At 43.0% G+C, this 14,496-nt stretch overlaps 1 long non-coding RNA gene and 1 pseudogene across 1 annotated transcript; one reads left to right on the top strand and one right to left on the bottom strand.

Moving 5' to 3' along the window:
* Positions 1-2,817: 2,817 nt before the first annotated feature.
* On the bottom strand, positions 2,818-8,014 carry LOC123039561 (BTB/POZ and MATH domain-containing protein 2-like; annotated as a pseudogene).
* Positions 8,015-12,299: 4,285 nt separating this feature from the next.
* LOC123042498 (uncharacterized) lies at positions 12,300-12,972 on the top strand. The gene is made up of 2 exons (XR_006418807.1): positions 12,300-12,539; positions 12,664-12,972. It is a non-coding gene; the product is annotated as an uncharacterized lncRNA (long non-coding RNA).
* The last annotated feature ends 1,524 nt before the right edge of the window (positions 12,973-14,496 follow it).

Raw genomic sequence — 14,496 nt, 5'->3', positions numbered from 1 at the left:
TTTTTGCCGCTGCTTTTGGTTGAGCTTCTCATTGTAGATGGCAACATATAATCCTGTTTGTTCTGGCTGGCTTTGATAGCTTTAGAGTGTCTATATGTGCAGTTGCTTTTTGGTGAGCTCCTCATTGTACAAGGCAACAGGTTCATCATATAATAAATCCTGTTTGTTCTGGGGGGAGAAACGATAACCTTGCTTTGACGGACGATATTTCGGGATCGGTCTCTCACCTTGTGGTCCGAAGTCCGAACTGAATCTATCTGTTAGTATGAGTGTAGTTTTCTGCTAACTCAAGTTTATGCGTTGGCAAGTCCTGCGTGGTGGCAAGAAAGTTTTAGAGGGTCCAAGCTGTAGCAGTAGACGTTTCAGATTTCAGAGTTTTGTTTTCTGAAACTAGTGCCGCCTCTGCACCTGGGGATGGACAAAGCCAAGTGTAGAATATAAACACTGAAGTGGAACACCTTTCAAAACAAAACACTGAAGTGGAATACTGTTCTATTCTACACCGTGTCGAATTGGCACTAGCTAGAGGTGTAGGAAAAATTGTTGGCACTCAAGTCATCACGCAGAGCAACAAGCCAGCCAGCAGGTGTAGGTTCTTTATTTTCAGCTCACAGTATCTGTTCTATTCTAACTGATCAGTATAAGCTACATTAGACTATATAGACAACAATAATGCCTCATGGGATCTGAACATTATTTTACAGGGTCGAGTTTCAGTTTGTCGAAAGGGCATCTAATCTATACTCACGGGTCAAAAGGGTGAACTGAGTACTCCCTCCGTTCGGAATTACTTGTCTCGGAAATGGATGTATCTAGAACTAAAATACATCTAGATACATCCATTTCTACGACAAGTAATTCTGAACGGAGGGAGTAGATGGCAACATATAATCCTGTTTGTTCTGGCTGATTTTGGGAGTGACGACAACTTTGCTTGAATAAGGCTTCAGAGTTTCAGATAAAAAAAATGTGTGTTAGCAAGCCCTGCGTCTGCGCGGATTATTCTGAAACTTTGAGATCTGCGTCAGCTAACCTAATCTGAGTGAATCAGCCAGTGTTCACGCTGCTGCTGTTGCTGTTGCTTTTGGACTGCATAAGTTTGGGGCTGAAGATTTTCTTGTGCGCTGTCAACATACCACTCCCTCCATAACTTAATATAAGACTTTTCAGACACTTGACATAGTGTGAAAAAAAGTCTTTACGGAGGGAGTGTACATAGCAAAGATCAAAGATCCGACAAGCATCACATATTCATTCAACAGCAGCTGATGGATTTCGAATCGATTTGTCACCCCCCTTCCCTTGTGATCCCTACCCTACCTAGCATATTTGGAGTTTCTGTCATGCACTGCCAATCTGAACTGAATCCGTTAGCACGCAGGCCTTTGAGAATGAATTCAGAGTTTTGTTTTCTGAAATGAAACTAGCTAGTGCCGACTGCCGAGTGAGAGAGGGGACCCTCCAGCCTGTGGCATAGAATGAGCACATTTTTCTTTTCTTTTCTTTGAATGTGGAAGAATAAATAAATAAATTGCTTTCTGAAACTAAATAAATAACACGAGCACTGAAGTGGACTCATACATACAGCTGGTATCAGTCCAGACATGATTTTCTCAGCTTGTTAGAAATGACTTCTAACAATCCAACTGAACTGAATCCGGGCAAGAAAATTCACACGGTCCTAGCACCCACCAACCTTTTTAGAGGTTATTATTACATCATTACATCAGTGAAAATTTAGTGCAGATCGGGGAGCAAAGAATAAGCAGCAGTACAAAGTGATCAAGATGACCGCCGCATGGGAAGGAATGGAACTTGTATTCATATTTGACAAGCCAAAACTACGGGTTCGATCGATGGCTGTGAATGAATGGGCAACTGCTCAAATTGCTGCTGATCCGCAGGCAGAGATGCACTGCAACACACGTGGAAAAAACAATCTAACAACAAACCGTTAAATCACAAGCACAAACAATGATAAAAGAAAAAAGCATGATAAATTGATTGCACATCTGAAACTGTACGAGTCATGCATATATAGGTACAATAGCATGCCCAAGCACTCTAGAGGTAGCAGCATCAGCTGGCAGAAACTGGCTTGCTCTGCCTACAATACAATACTGATCAATACTACTGTATGAGCTTAGACTAGAGAAGTAGAGATAACAACGGCTCATGGGATCTGAATCATAAGCACCTTCAATTGCCTCTTCGCTTTCCTCATACCCAGCGTATTGTTGAAGAAGGAAGTTTCTTGCACTATTGATCTCTTCTTCAGATGCATCACGATCAACACCAAGAAGCATGTAAGGATCCCATGTTTTTTGTCTTGGGAATACGGGAACATGCTCTACAAATACACATTAACTCGGCTCAAATAGAAATATAATTGCTCAAGATGGTACGGCAATACCTTACAATACAACACAAAACTGATGGAATCTCATAAGCTCTAGAGAAAAAACATGAAGTGACATAAGAGCAGTGAACAAGAAAATCATACAGAAGAGTATTCAGAACCCAAGGAAATGACAAAAGGCATGCATTCCAGGTTCATTCACCACAGGTTATGCTATACTTTGTTAATTCAGTCTCTACCACTCATTCGCAACTAGCAAAAATGCAGGCTTCAATTGCAACATTTACAATTCACCAGTGAAAATGCCAGGACAGCAAAATTATAATCCAACAAGAGTCTGTTGCAGTTAAAAAAACGAAAATGACGATTTGGATTCTTGTTTTGACCACTGGTTCAACAATACATAACACAGAATGATAACAAATCTAGTGAAGACAAAAATGATTTACATATGTACTTTACAACCTCTGGTTAATGAAACGCAGAATGATAACAAAATTACAGGAAGTTATGTTCAAAGTCTCACAATACTAAAAAAACGAGACCAGCCAGGAGCCCTTGGCGACATCTTTCTTATAGAAGAAACAACCTGAGCGTCCCATGGAGTCCGAGACTCGAACGTGCTTACCAACAGAGCTAGCGATGGCTCTGTCCTCAAAGTCTCACAATAGGAAAAGCGGGTGCCATACCTAGAACTAGAATCCACCTAGGTTTATCTCAGTAGGCCAATGAACCTAAGAAATAGCTTTGGGCAACCAGTTTGTAGATACATATGAAGGATATGGCTGGTCTACGCCCAATACAGATAGGGAATATGTGTTGATTTCACAGGTCTGCTTGTTTCTACCACATTTGTATCTCACAAAATGGCAAAAGGGTACTGCTTGATTCTACAACACTTGTATCTCACAAAATGGCAAAAGGGTACTGCTTGATTCTCCCGTGAAATTCGTCTGCTTCATGAAATTGATTCCAGCTACGAAGGACAAGGACAAGTAGTGCAAACAATTAACAGCAACATGGCAACTTCCAAGCCAAGACCAGTACTGGAAATCAATACAGCAAACATGGAAGTGACTTCGTATTGCCATCAAGCACCCTTGGTACTGCCGCTCGCGCAAATTGCTGCCACTACTTGTTTTAGTACTGAAATCGCCGTATTTGGGAGCCATACACCATTTGTAAGGGAAGGACTTGCCATTATTCGAACTTGCACGCAGTCACATATTCCCATATGACGTCTATCATGAAGGCTAGGATTCTGATTTCCACATCATTTTCCATTTTCACAAAATTGCAAGGTCCTTTGGTGTGTGAACCGCGACCTCGCGTAATTGTTTTCTTTTTTAACCACGATAAGCCGATAACTAGCATTAGCGAATGAACTGAAACAACGGCAAGAACTGATTCCTCGACTATGTCACAGTTAATATCGCATCGCCAAACCATACAAATGGTGTATTGCAGTTGCTATTTAACAGTGGTGGGGAGGGGTTTCAGCGGCAGGCGGTTAGGCGGGCATGGGATGGAGGATGGAGGGGCGGGGCAGACGCAGGTTGGAGAAAGAAGAAGGCTACTGTGGAGAGGGATTCGACTGAAACTTTTTGTTGTTTTTGTTTTTCAGTTAACTGACGCTTAGGTGCTCCTTACAGTTATCTGAAATTTCAGTGGTCTAGCAGCTGCCAAACCTATATCATCTTAAAAGTTTACCCTTGGCCTGAAGGGGGTAATTCTGCAACACAAACATGAGGTGGAGCAAGGGGGGGTTGTTACCACTGCCGGCGCCGGAGCCGGCCCGGTACCGACGGATAGGTACCGAAATAAGGCCTCTGTTGTTCTTGTACAAATGCGTGAAACATGGGGTTATCATTGAATTTTGGCCTGATTTTTCTTGAATTTGGTGGTTTTTGACAGAAAAGGTGACAGTTTGACCCTTGCATATGTTGTTGATTTCTGGCACTATGAATTGGGCTATGTTATGTACCTTGTTTATAACAACTTTCTTACTGGGGATGTCGATGTGGATGCCTTTGGCGTTGCAGAGGGCAGAAGGGATGAGCTTGAGGCTGCAATGGAACATAGTGCAATGAACGCATGCAACAGTAAGCCTAGGATGGACATTAGGGGTCAGCAAGCTAGGGTTGACACGATAAAGCCGCAAGTTTTTGCACTGTTGAAGTTAGGGAGAGAGCTTGTGGTACCGCTGAAGTTGCTAGCTACAAGTCCTGATGATATGTGTTGTTGGTGTGGTGTTCAATCCGAAGAAGTAATGCAGTGAAAGTGTGTGTTGCGTAGGCCTCGGTTAGTAGGTGCATTTTGAGCTTAATGATGTAAGATGAAGCTGATGATGTCAAGTCAGAATCCTGTTGTTCAGGTTTATTTTGAAGCTAATGATGATGTGTCCTATTTATGATATCATGTATGAACATGTTATCGGAGATATATGCAGTTTTTGCTCTATTCTCTCGCGTGGTTGTGAGTATGCAATTTACTGTTGTCAAGATTAAGGAATGGGAAGTGGATGTGAGTATGCAATTTATTTTTGTGAAGCGAATACAATTTTTTTACTTGCAACCATTCTTTGACTACTTGTCTCATCTTTGCAAATAACATATGCTTTCTACCCACTTGTAGTTTGGCGGGATTGGTATCCATATGAGGGATAACCATTGATCATTGTTAATAACATCCCTTGACCTAAAGTATTTACAGTTCATCATTTAGTATATGGATACCAAATGTTTCCCGCCACATTATTCGAGGCGTGTGCTTCCCACACAATGTCTCCCACTTGTGTACTAACAATGATCATGGTGGTTATCCACCCCCTCTCCTGCACACGCACGCACGCGCGCGCGCGCACACACACACACACCTCCTCCCCTCACATGAGTGGTGATCGGAGGAGAAGCCACCCCGGTTTATTACACCGTCAGATTGTAATCTCAACAAGTCAACATGTATAAGACAACAAGTAAAACAAAACTCCAGATATTACAGTCCAAGTCATTGCAAACCATAACAAGAATGAAGCAAGCAAAAGGAAAAGATCACGGTCCGCCACTCATTCATCTCAGTAAGTAAAGAGTATATACAAGTTTCTTTTTCCGCCAATAAACATCAGACCCAGCAAGGAACGAACATAGATAGCACTTTTCATTTGTTGAGGCACACATGCAAGCATACACAGAGAACTATGTTAAATCATGCATATATATTAAACTAACTTATTCGTGCGCAACAATACTAAACCACCGTACTAAATTTCCATGATAATATCCTTTGCCGCTTTCATTGTATCCGGAAGGAGACTAGCAATTAGCTCCTTAAGAGCAGACGGGCAACTCCTCTTCAGATGCTCGTAACCATCACTCGCCATCATGGCCTCCAAATTGGAGGGAGAAGCAAGGAACCGTAGGCAAGCTTCCTTAAGTCGCTTGCAGCTATGCTGCTCAGCTAAGGCCAAACTGGTAGCCACCATGTTGGTATCAATGTTGCTGCATAACTTGTGCTCGCATATCAGTTTTAGCCTCTCGACGTTGTACCTGTCAGCTGCCACGAGCAGATGGCTAGCCATCACCACATTTTGACGCGCCTCACCTTGGTTGCTAGCCATGTTCTGAAGATCGGGCAGTGAGTCAGTGTATATGAAATGGAGCAAGCACCTGAACACATCGGGTTCCATCTCCTTGATTTCAACGAGATTGTTGGCTTTCTCCTTCATCGCGCCGAGGAGCTCCGCCTTGAATACGGATGACCTAGCAGCGAGCACAACCCTATGGGCCAAGAACTTGTCCCCGCCGACAAGAAAGGTGACGTCGGCTCCATCCATGCTCTCTAGGAGGTTGCCGAGATGCTGATGCAAGTCGCTTGGAGGAACCATAGTTTCTTGATGGAGGGTATTATTATTCTTGATGACTGTTAGGTCGCACCTGATGCTGAAACAGTCATCTATTATATGCTCGGGCTGCTCAAAAACATCCCGTATGACAAAGTAGTCACATGTTGAATCTTTCCGTGGGAAGACACAGTCAGCGACGGCACAACCGAGTTTCTGCACTGGTAGCCCGTCCTTGCCTAGTATACAAAATTTGACTTGGGCCTTGATATCCTTGGCATCAGCTGAATGAAGAACCAGGCTGACGAGTATGTTGTGACCAACATGTTTTTCCGGGTCACCACCGTTTGGGTAATACACCATGACCCAGTGGTGACCTCCAACGCTGAAAGGGGGAGAAGCCATGTACTCACCCTTGTTGTATAGTCCCTTGGCTCTTGAGTGTCCATCCACCTTGAGCAAGTATGACCCTCTCTCATCTATATTCACGGCAGAAACCTTGCACTCATCTGCCATTGAGAAGAGATTGACTAATGGATAATGGTGTTGACGTCCACCGATTCTCGACGAAACTGCCCAAGATGCGCTGCTTTTTCTGACGAAACACGCTGGTTGATTATTATTGCTCTGCTGTGTTGATTACCAACCGAACCGACTAGTAGTACACAGCTTATATGACATACAAGCCAACTTGTACTAGCCGGACACAATTTGGCATTGTATACTAACTCAAATACAACGGCTAATTAACTCTGGCTATGGAAACCTCACCCATCGATCAAGATTTCCCCTAACATCGCTCTATGGCTAGAGGCCTTGTCTTAGTACATGTATGTATGTATAGGACCTCCAAACTAATTAGGAATGTTACTCCGATACGGCGACGAGTTTGGTGAGAAGCGGATCGACGGCTGGACGTGACCTTAGACTCATTTAATAAGCATTAAGAGCATCTACAGGCGGACCTCTTAAACCCGTCTCATGCGTTCGGACGAGCCGCTCGATCATTGCCCGATCATGTTTTTTCGACCCAGACGAACGCCTCAAGCGAGACTCAAACGCCCGGGCTGACTGACACTCTCCATATCCAGTCCAAATATGGGATGGATATGGGGGCGTCGGGCACGCCCGTCACGTCGGACTGACGAAGGGTCACAGCCGGAAACGCCCTCAAACCCGGCGGTCCGAAGCTCGTCTCCTCTGTAGGACCGGTGGTGCCGTGTGGCGCAGCTCCGGTGGGCCGCATAGTGCATTGCCCGGCTATTTAAGTCGACCGGCGGCATCGAAACCCTACCATCCATCCACATTTTCATCTTCCTGTCCGCCGCCACCACTTTTCACTCCACACGTCCGCCTAGTAGCCATGCCCCCACACCGCAGGGTGATGAGCGAGCCATTTCTGACGCTGGAGCACCGGCTCGAGCTCCTTGAGCAGATCCGGGCTAGATGCGAAACCTGGATCACTGCGGGGCTACCTCCGGATGCAGTGGATCCGGAAGAGTTGGAGGAGAAGGTGGTGGTGGAGCAGGAGGACGAGGAGGAGGATTTTGAGGAGGACTTTGAGGAGAAGGGGGATGAGCCAGAGGAGGAGGATGTGAGGGACGCCGATGACGAGGATCTGCAGGCGGAGCAACAAGCCATCCTCGATTCCCTCCGTCGGAGTTGGCTGCGGAGGCAAGACGCCGTCGGCGGCAGGAGATGGAGGCGCAAGAGACCGCGGAGGAGGCGGAGATATTTGCCTACATGGATGAGGTCGAGCAGGAAGAGGATGAGTCGGATCCCTCCTACCCACCTGTCCAGCCGGCGTCCGACACCATCGCCGTGGACATATCCGACAACGAAGAGTAGTTAGGGTAGTATATAGGATTTCTTCTGCATGCTTTCTATGGATTTAGGGGATGAAATATGAGAGAGGCAGATGCAAAGTGACTAATTTGAGGCGTGACCAGTCAATGCCTGCAGACGCGCCCGGGCGCGTCCGCGGGCGTTTGAGTGGCCGAATTTGCAAAGTTCGGCTGTAGATGCTCTAACTAGCAAGGAACATAGACGGTACTAATTCGGAAAAATACATGGATGAACCCACATATACATGAATCCACTTTGGAAAACACGTTCTAATGAGTGCTCCGAAAATTTCATGGGAAAATAATTGTTCTTTTGGCCTGTGCAAAATGGACAAAATAAATTGTTGCGGAACGCTATTTAGGACCACTGAAATTTGTCTTTCTGGCCAACACAAAATTAAAACAACATTTTTTCCGCAAAACTTTGCACCACAGTCATATTTTGCAGACATGTACACATGAAATTTTGTTTTGAATTTTTTGAAATTTTAAAACACATTTAAAATACCTTTTTGAAAAGCGGTTTCATATGTACCCGGGTTCAGGACATGCCTTCTCGTATTATTTCAGTTAAATTCCTTGCAAACCATAACTAGAACTGAGGCGAGCAAACGAAAAAAACAGTACAACCAACATGCATCTCAGCAAATAGAAAATCCAAGCAACAACCAATCAGTCACATTATACCTGCAATCCAGACATGTATATGTAGATAGAAGATTTTTGTTTTCATCAAAACCAACAGGCAAAACGAACATAGATAGTGCTTTTTCGGTTGTGGGCAGGTACACATGCAGCCATACTTTTTCTTTCTTCCAGATTTCTGCTTCGGCTTTCTCAGCCTTTGTTTTCCGAGCCGTTTTTTATGGATTTTCTGCAAGTTACTTTCTCTTTAGTTTGATTTTTGTTTTCATTTGTCTTTTGTTTATAAATTACTTTTGTATATGAATTTTCCTTTTCTTTTTTATGTTTCTTATGTGTATGAATTCTTAATTTTTTCTTTTATTTTTAATTTCTTTCTTGTTCTAATTCTTTTAAGGAATCTAAATATATGTTGAACATTTTTAAAAACAATTTTAGAAATTTATTAATGATTTTAAAATAGTAGTCGATTTTTTTCGACATATATGTAAATACTAAAAGATATTTGTATGCGAAAAGCATTTTTACTACTATCAATGTTTTCATTAAATACATGGTGATTTTTATCGAGCACACATTAAAAATGCATTTTTAATAATATATGAATATGTTTTCAATAACATGCATTCTTTTAATACAAGTTACTTATTAAAACTATAAATATTTTTAAATACATGATGAAATTATTTTGTAGAATACACGATGAAGAATTTTTACATGCATCTCAAACAATTTTATAAATGTATGAAAATTAAAAAAGTCCAAATATAGTTTTAAAATATTTCAGAAAAGAAAGAAAAACATGAAAAGTATTTTGTAAGAGTAATCTTCTATATCTAAACAGCTAGCCCCCCACTAACATATTTATCTCAACATGCAAGTATGCCACCTCATCACTCAACATGCATAGGAAAAGGCCCACCTCAACATACAACTATGCATATTAATAATTCACTTCAACATTCAAACATGCTTGCATAAATTACATTCTATTATGCTATTTACATTTAATTCTTATATACTTTCAAGAACTATCATTTCAAATATTCATGTTCCATATAACCAAAACCTCATTCAAATATTGCAAAATATACCCGCAGCAACGTGCGGGGCATCATCTAGTAATAGAAACAACCATCACCAACTCAACCCATTGTAATTAGGACCGATAATATGGCTTGTCAAGTTGTAATAGCTCATCGCATGCACGCTTCTCGTGCTAGGTCATGAGAGATTGCTTTTACTTATCTACTTATTTGTCTTGCCATTATTATCGTATTTGTATTGTTTGGTGTGTACACTGTACTTTTTTTGCGGGTAAACTCTTGCATTACTCTTTTTTTTTTTTTTTGAGAATCAACTCTTGCATTACTCAAGTCACATTGTCCATACAATCAGTTTTGGCTAGCTCCGAAGAGTCTACTGGGCGAGAACCAACCCAGGTCACCGTTCTTCTCTCAAGTCTAAAAAATTTAGCTAAGCTATTACCAACCTTATTTTGGTTGTGATTTACATAGTGACACAAGAATCACGAAGACACATAAGGTGCCTAATCTCTCTAACTATGGAAGAATAAATCGATCTATCAAGATCCGTAGCTTAAATCAGCTTGATTGCCAGGATGGAGTCCATTTCGATGATAATTTGCAAGTCACTTCCCTGATTGGCTCCATGCAAGAACAAAGTTCAGCTTCAAGTACTTCCCGACATGAAAAGAGTTGTCTACAAGCTGAGTAGGTAATGCTACATCTATCATCTCACAACAACATACCTGCTCTAGCCATACCATCCTCTGCACTATACATGGTTTGTACTCCCTCCGTCCCAAAATTCTTGTCTTAGATTTGCCTAGATATGGATGTATCTAATACTAAAACATGACTTGATACATCTATACTTAGACAAATCTAAGATAAGAATTTTAAAATGGAGGGAGTACTTTGTACTATGCTCATTGCTCGCAAAGGTATGGTAAGTGAACAACGAAGCATGTTTCACGCTGGCCCTGGTTTGTGATCTCGAGAGAATAGGTGGAAAGTGCCCACGAGATCGGATAATATGATTCCCGACCCGGCCGGCCCGGCAAATCATGCCATCCATGCAAATTGCAGCTAGCACTGGGGCATCTCCAACGGCACGCCGCAATTTTTTCCCCGCATCCGTTTACGGACAGGGGGACCAATTCGTGGACATTAGTGCGGGAGCCACCAACCAACCGTAGCCGTATACATTTTCCGCATTTAAACTAACTGAACGAAATTCTTGCAAACCGACGTATTCATTAAAGGTCGGATAAAAAATAGCACAAATCATCCATACATAGCATGCAAATTAAGTCTAGTACAAACGATGTCTCAAATTCGACTAGATTCAGATGTCCAACAAGTTTTTCATCGGCAGATCATGTCTTTCCATACATACTCCCCCTTCAGCTTCTTCCAATAGTGTGTGCACGTAAGTGGCCGTTCCTCTGCCCTGTGGTACACCACGGCAGCGCGTGCGGGCTACATATAAAGTGCAGACAAACATTGAGTGAATAAATGAATCAAAAAATTGAGCAAGAGGAAGCAAAACTTATGAACTCGTCCTTTGGCGCATGCAATGGCTAGCTTGCATCGAGTTGACGTACCGCGTCGCAAAACTTGGTGATGCTGGTCTGGATAGTGTGCCAGCGATACGACAACGGCCTCATGTTGCATTGTTGAATGATGTACATGTTGTAGGGTGCAATGTGCTTTCGTGCGTGAAACTTTTCATGTAATTGCTGCCAGAAGGCCTCCCCTTTGCTCCTGCATACGAAATCCGTGGATACGGCCAACCACGCATGGCACAACAACTCATCCTGCATGGCTGAGTAGCTCACCATCCTTCGTACTCTAGAGAACAACATAGCATTTGAAATAAGCTCAATGTCATTTGACCGAACACCTGCCGGGCGTGGTGTCCGTCATGAAGGTCTTTGATAGGGGGTGGAGTATACCTGAGTACAAACGGCTCCAGGGTGGACAACTCCGTCGTAAATGCGAGCACGCGTGTCGGTGCTGGTTGCGGACGTCCGGCAATCCCTCTGTGACGGTCGGATATGTACAACAGTGACAACGGAGGTGAAGGGTGCGGATGCAAAGTAAGAGGGAGAAAGGGCGGAGTGAAAGGAAATGAGACCGGGAGGGGGATTGGATGGGCCGGGGGTGTCAGAGTCCTACGTGTTTGTTGTCCGGACTCCCACAAATCTCCTCCCCTTTGTCTCTAATCTGCAGAACAAAACGCGTGCAGATACAGACCCACGTTGAATGACTTTCATGGTCCGGACATCACGTTCCGGACGGATGCGATTAGCAGTCCGCCTTGGAGGTGCCTTTTTTACTCTGGTAGTAATCATATCAAGCAATGGATACAGCTATAGGACAGCAAGTTGGTACTCAACAACTCTGCACAAGGTCTGCGTGGTAAACGATGCTGTGTTGATCTGAATCGTGATACTCAAACGGCGTGCGGGCCTCCCCACATGCATGAAGCATGATGATAAATGGAGGTGCAACACTAAAGCTGACGCGTTTGGTGCCCGGCGTCGTGTATAAATGAGACCTCCGCATCGCTCTCAGAACTCACACCGCTCTCCCCCCACCAAAATCAAGCACTACAGCTACCTGCGTGGTTCAGATTGACGAGAGAGTAGATAGCAGCGTGCAGGTGCACTCTGTTCACTTCGGCTAGCTCCACCTCCACCACCATGGCCAACTTCGCCGCCCAGCTCAAGGATAGGTTTTTCGGCCTCGTCGACCGTGTCGCCGGCTGCGGCCGCGCCGGGGTCAGCGAGGAGACCACCAAGTCGGCGCCGGCGCCGGCCGTGCAGGAGGTATGTTCACATTTTACCCGGAAGGCGGGAAAACACAATTCGACAGTGTTTTCTACTGTACAATACTTACAGAGTTACAGTTGTGTAGCTAGAGAACTCACCGTGCCGCTCATTACTCTTGCAGCATGTCGAGATTCGACCGAGAGGCCCCGGCGTGTCAGGAGGATCGGAGGCGGGAGTCAATTAGACACCGCAAGTGCTACTCGATCGCCCACATTCGTGTGGCTTCCCTTGTTCTGAAAGTTGAAACAAAGGCTTTATTTGCTGGAGATTTTCAATGTGTGAAGTGTGCATGTGCGTGCGTGGTCGCGTGCTGTGTTTTCAAGTGTTCAAGAAGATTTTTTTTTGTTCATGCCATGACATGACAAATTGAGTTTGATAATTTCATTGTAACATTGTTATTTGATGAAGCAGTAATTTGATCAAAATTTTACATGTTGTTCAAAAGCTATACATGTATGTCATGGTAAACGGCTACCATTGTTTCAAGAGAATGAAACAAATTCACCCCAATGAGGTAAAGAAACAGGGAGTGCCTAAAACTCATCTAGCTGAGTTATAATATGGTCTCATTCACCTGATGTAAGCTGATGTCACGTGATAGTTGTCCTAGCCCGCTTTTGGTTGTTCCTCGTAACCAGGCTACCGAAATCCAACGCGGTCTAGTGGTAGCCTCTATTGGGCTGTCAAATTGTTTTAATTCCCGCACAGGCCGTTTGGGCTTTTCGGCCTGTTCACAAGTCATTGGGTGTTAAAACAAGCCGGTCCATTGGAGATGCAGTGCTGTATCACATGGGTCATAAAAAAAGGCCGAAAAAGCGCTTATATGGGATCTTGAACTCACAATCTAACAATGCTGAATGCGTGCTGTAAGCCACCACAGCTGATGGGCATTGTTACACCATGAAACTTTCAAGAACTATCTATCATGAGAGATCGAACAGTATTAGTACCTTCTCAAATATTTCTTGAAAAATTATATTTAAAAAACTTGAAAACATCTTTAGAAATTCCCCGAACATTTTCTGGACTTATGAACAAAATTTGAAAACATTAATCTTTTTTGAATTTGTGAACAGATTTTGAACAAACCGGAAACATTATTTTGAATTCCCCAACTTTTTTGAATTTGTAAACAAAATGAAATAAAGTAAACACAATTCAAAAACAGGAACATTTTTCAAATTTCTGAACAAAATTTTAAAACGTGCGAGCATTTTTTAAATTCACGGACTTTTCTTAATTCATGAATAAAATTTCAAAATATGAACATTTTTTAAGTTTAGAAAGTTTGTGTAAACACAAAATTTTGATAAATTTGCAAATATTTTTTGAAAATAATGAACATTTTTTAAAAGAGAAAAAACTTGAAAAAAAGAAAAATAAAATGTAAAAGGAAATAAAACGAAAAAAGAAAGGGAGAGAACATGTAGTTGCAACCACCCTAAAAAGTTGCCACTGCGACTACCCTAGATAAACTTGCAGTTGCGATAGGCCTTAAAAAACATGCAATTGTGACTACCCTAGAGAAACTTGCAGTTGCGACCGGCCTTCAAAAACATGCAATTGCGACTACCCTAGAGAAACTTGCAGTTGCGATCGGCCTTCAAAAACATGCAATTGCGAATACCCTAGAGAAACTTGCAGTTGTGACCGGCCTTCAAAAACATGCAATTGCGACTACCCTAGAGAAACTTGCAGTTGCGACCGGCCTTCAAAAACATGCAATTGCGACTACTCTAGAGAAACTTGCAGTTGAGACCTGCCTTGAAAAGTTGCAATTGTGACTACCCAAGAGAAACTTGCAGTTGCAAGCGGCCTTCAAAAACATGCAATTGCGACTACTCTAGAGAAACTTGCAGTTGCGACCGGCCTTCAAAAACATGCAATTGCGACTACTCTAGAGAAACTTGCAGTTGAGACCTGCCTTGAAAAGTTGCAATTGCGACTACTCTAG

The sequence above is a fragment of the Triticum aestivum genome, chromosome 2B (assembly GCF_018294505.1).
Source record: "Triticum aestivum cultivar Chinese Spring chromosome 2B, IWGSC CS RefSeq v2.1, whole genome shotgun sequence".
NCBI lineage: Eukaryota > Viridiplantae > Streptophyta > Magnoliopsida > Poales > Poaceae > Triticum > Triticum aestivum.
Note: the sequence above shows the minus strand (reverse complement) of the source record. Positions and strands in the feature narration are given on the sequence as shown.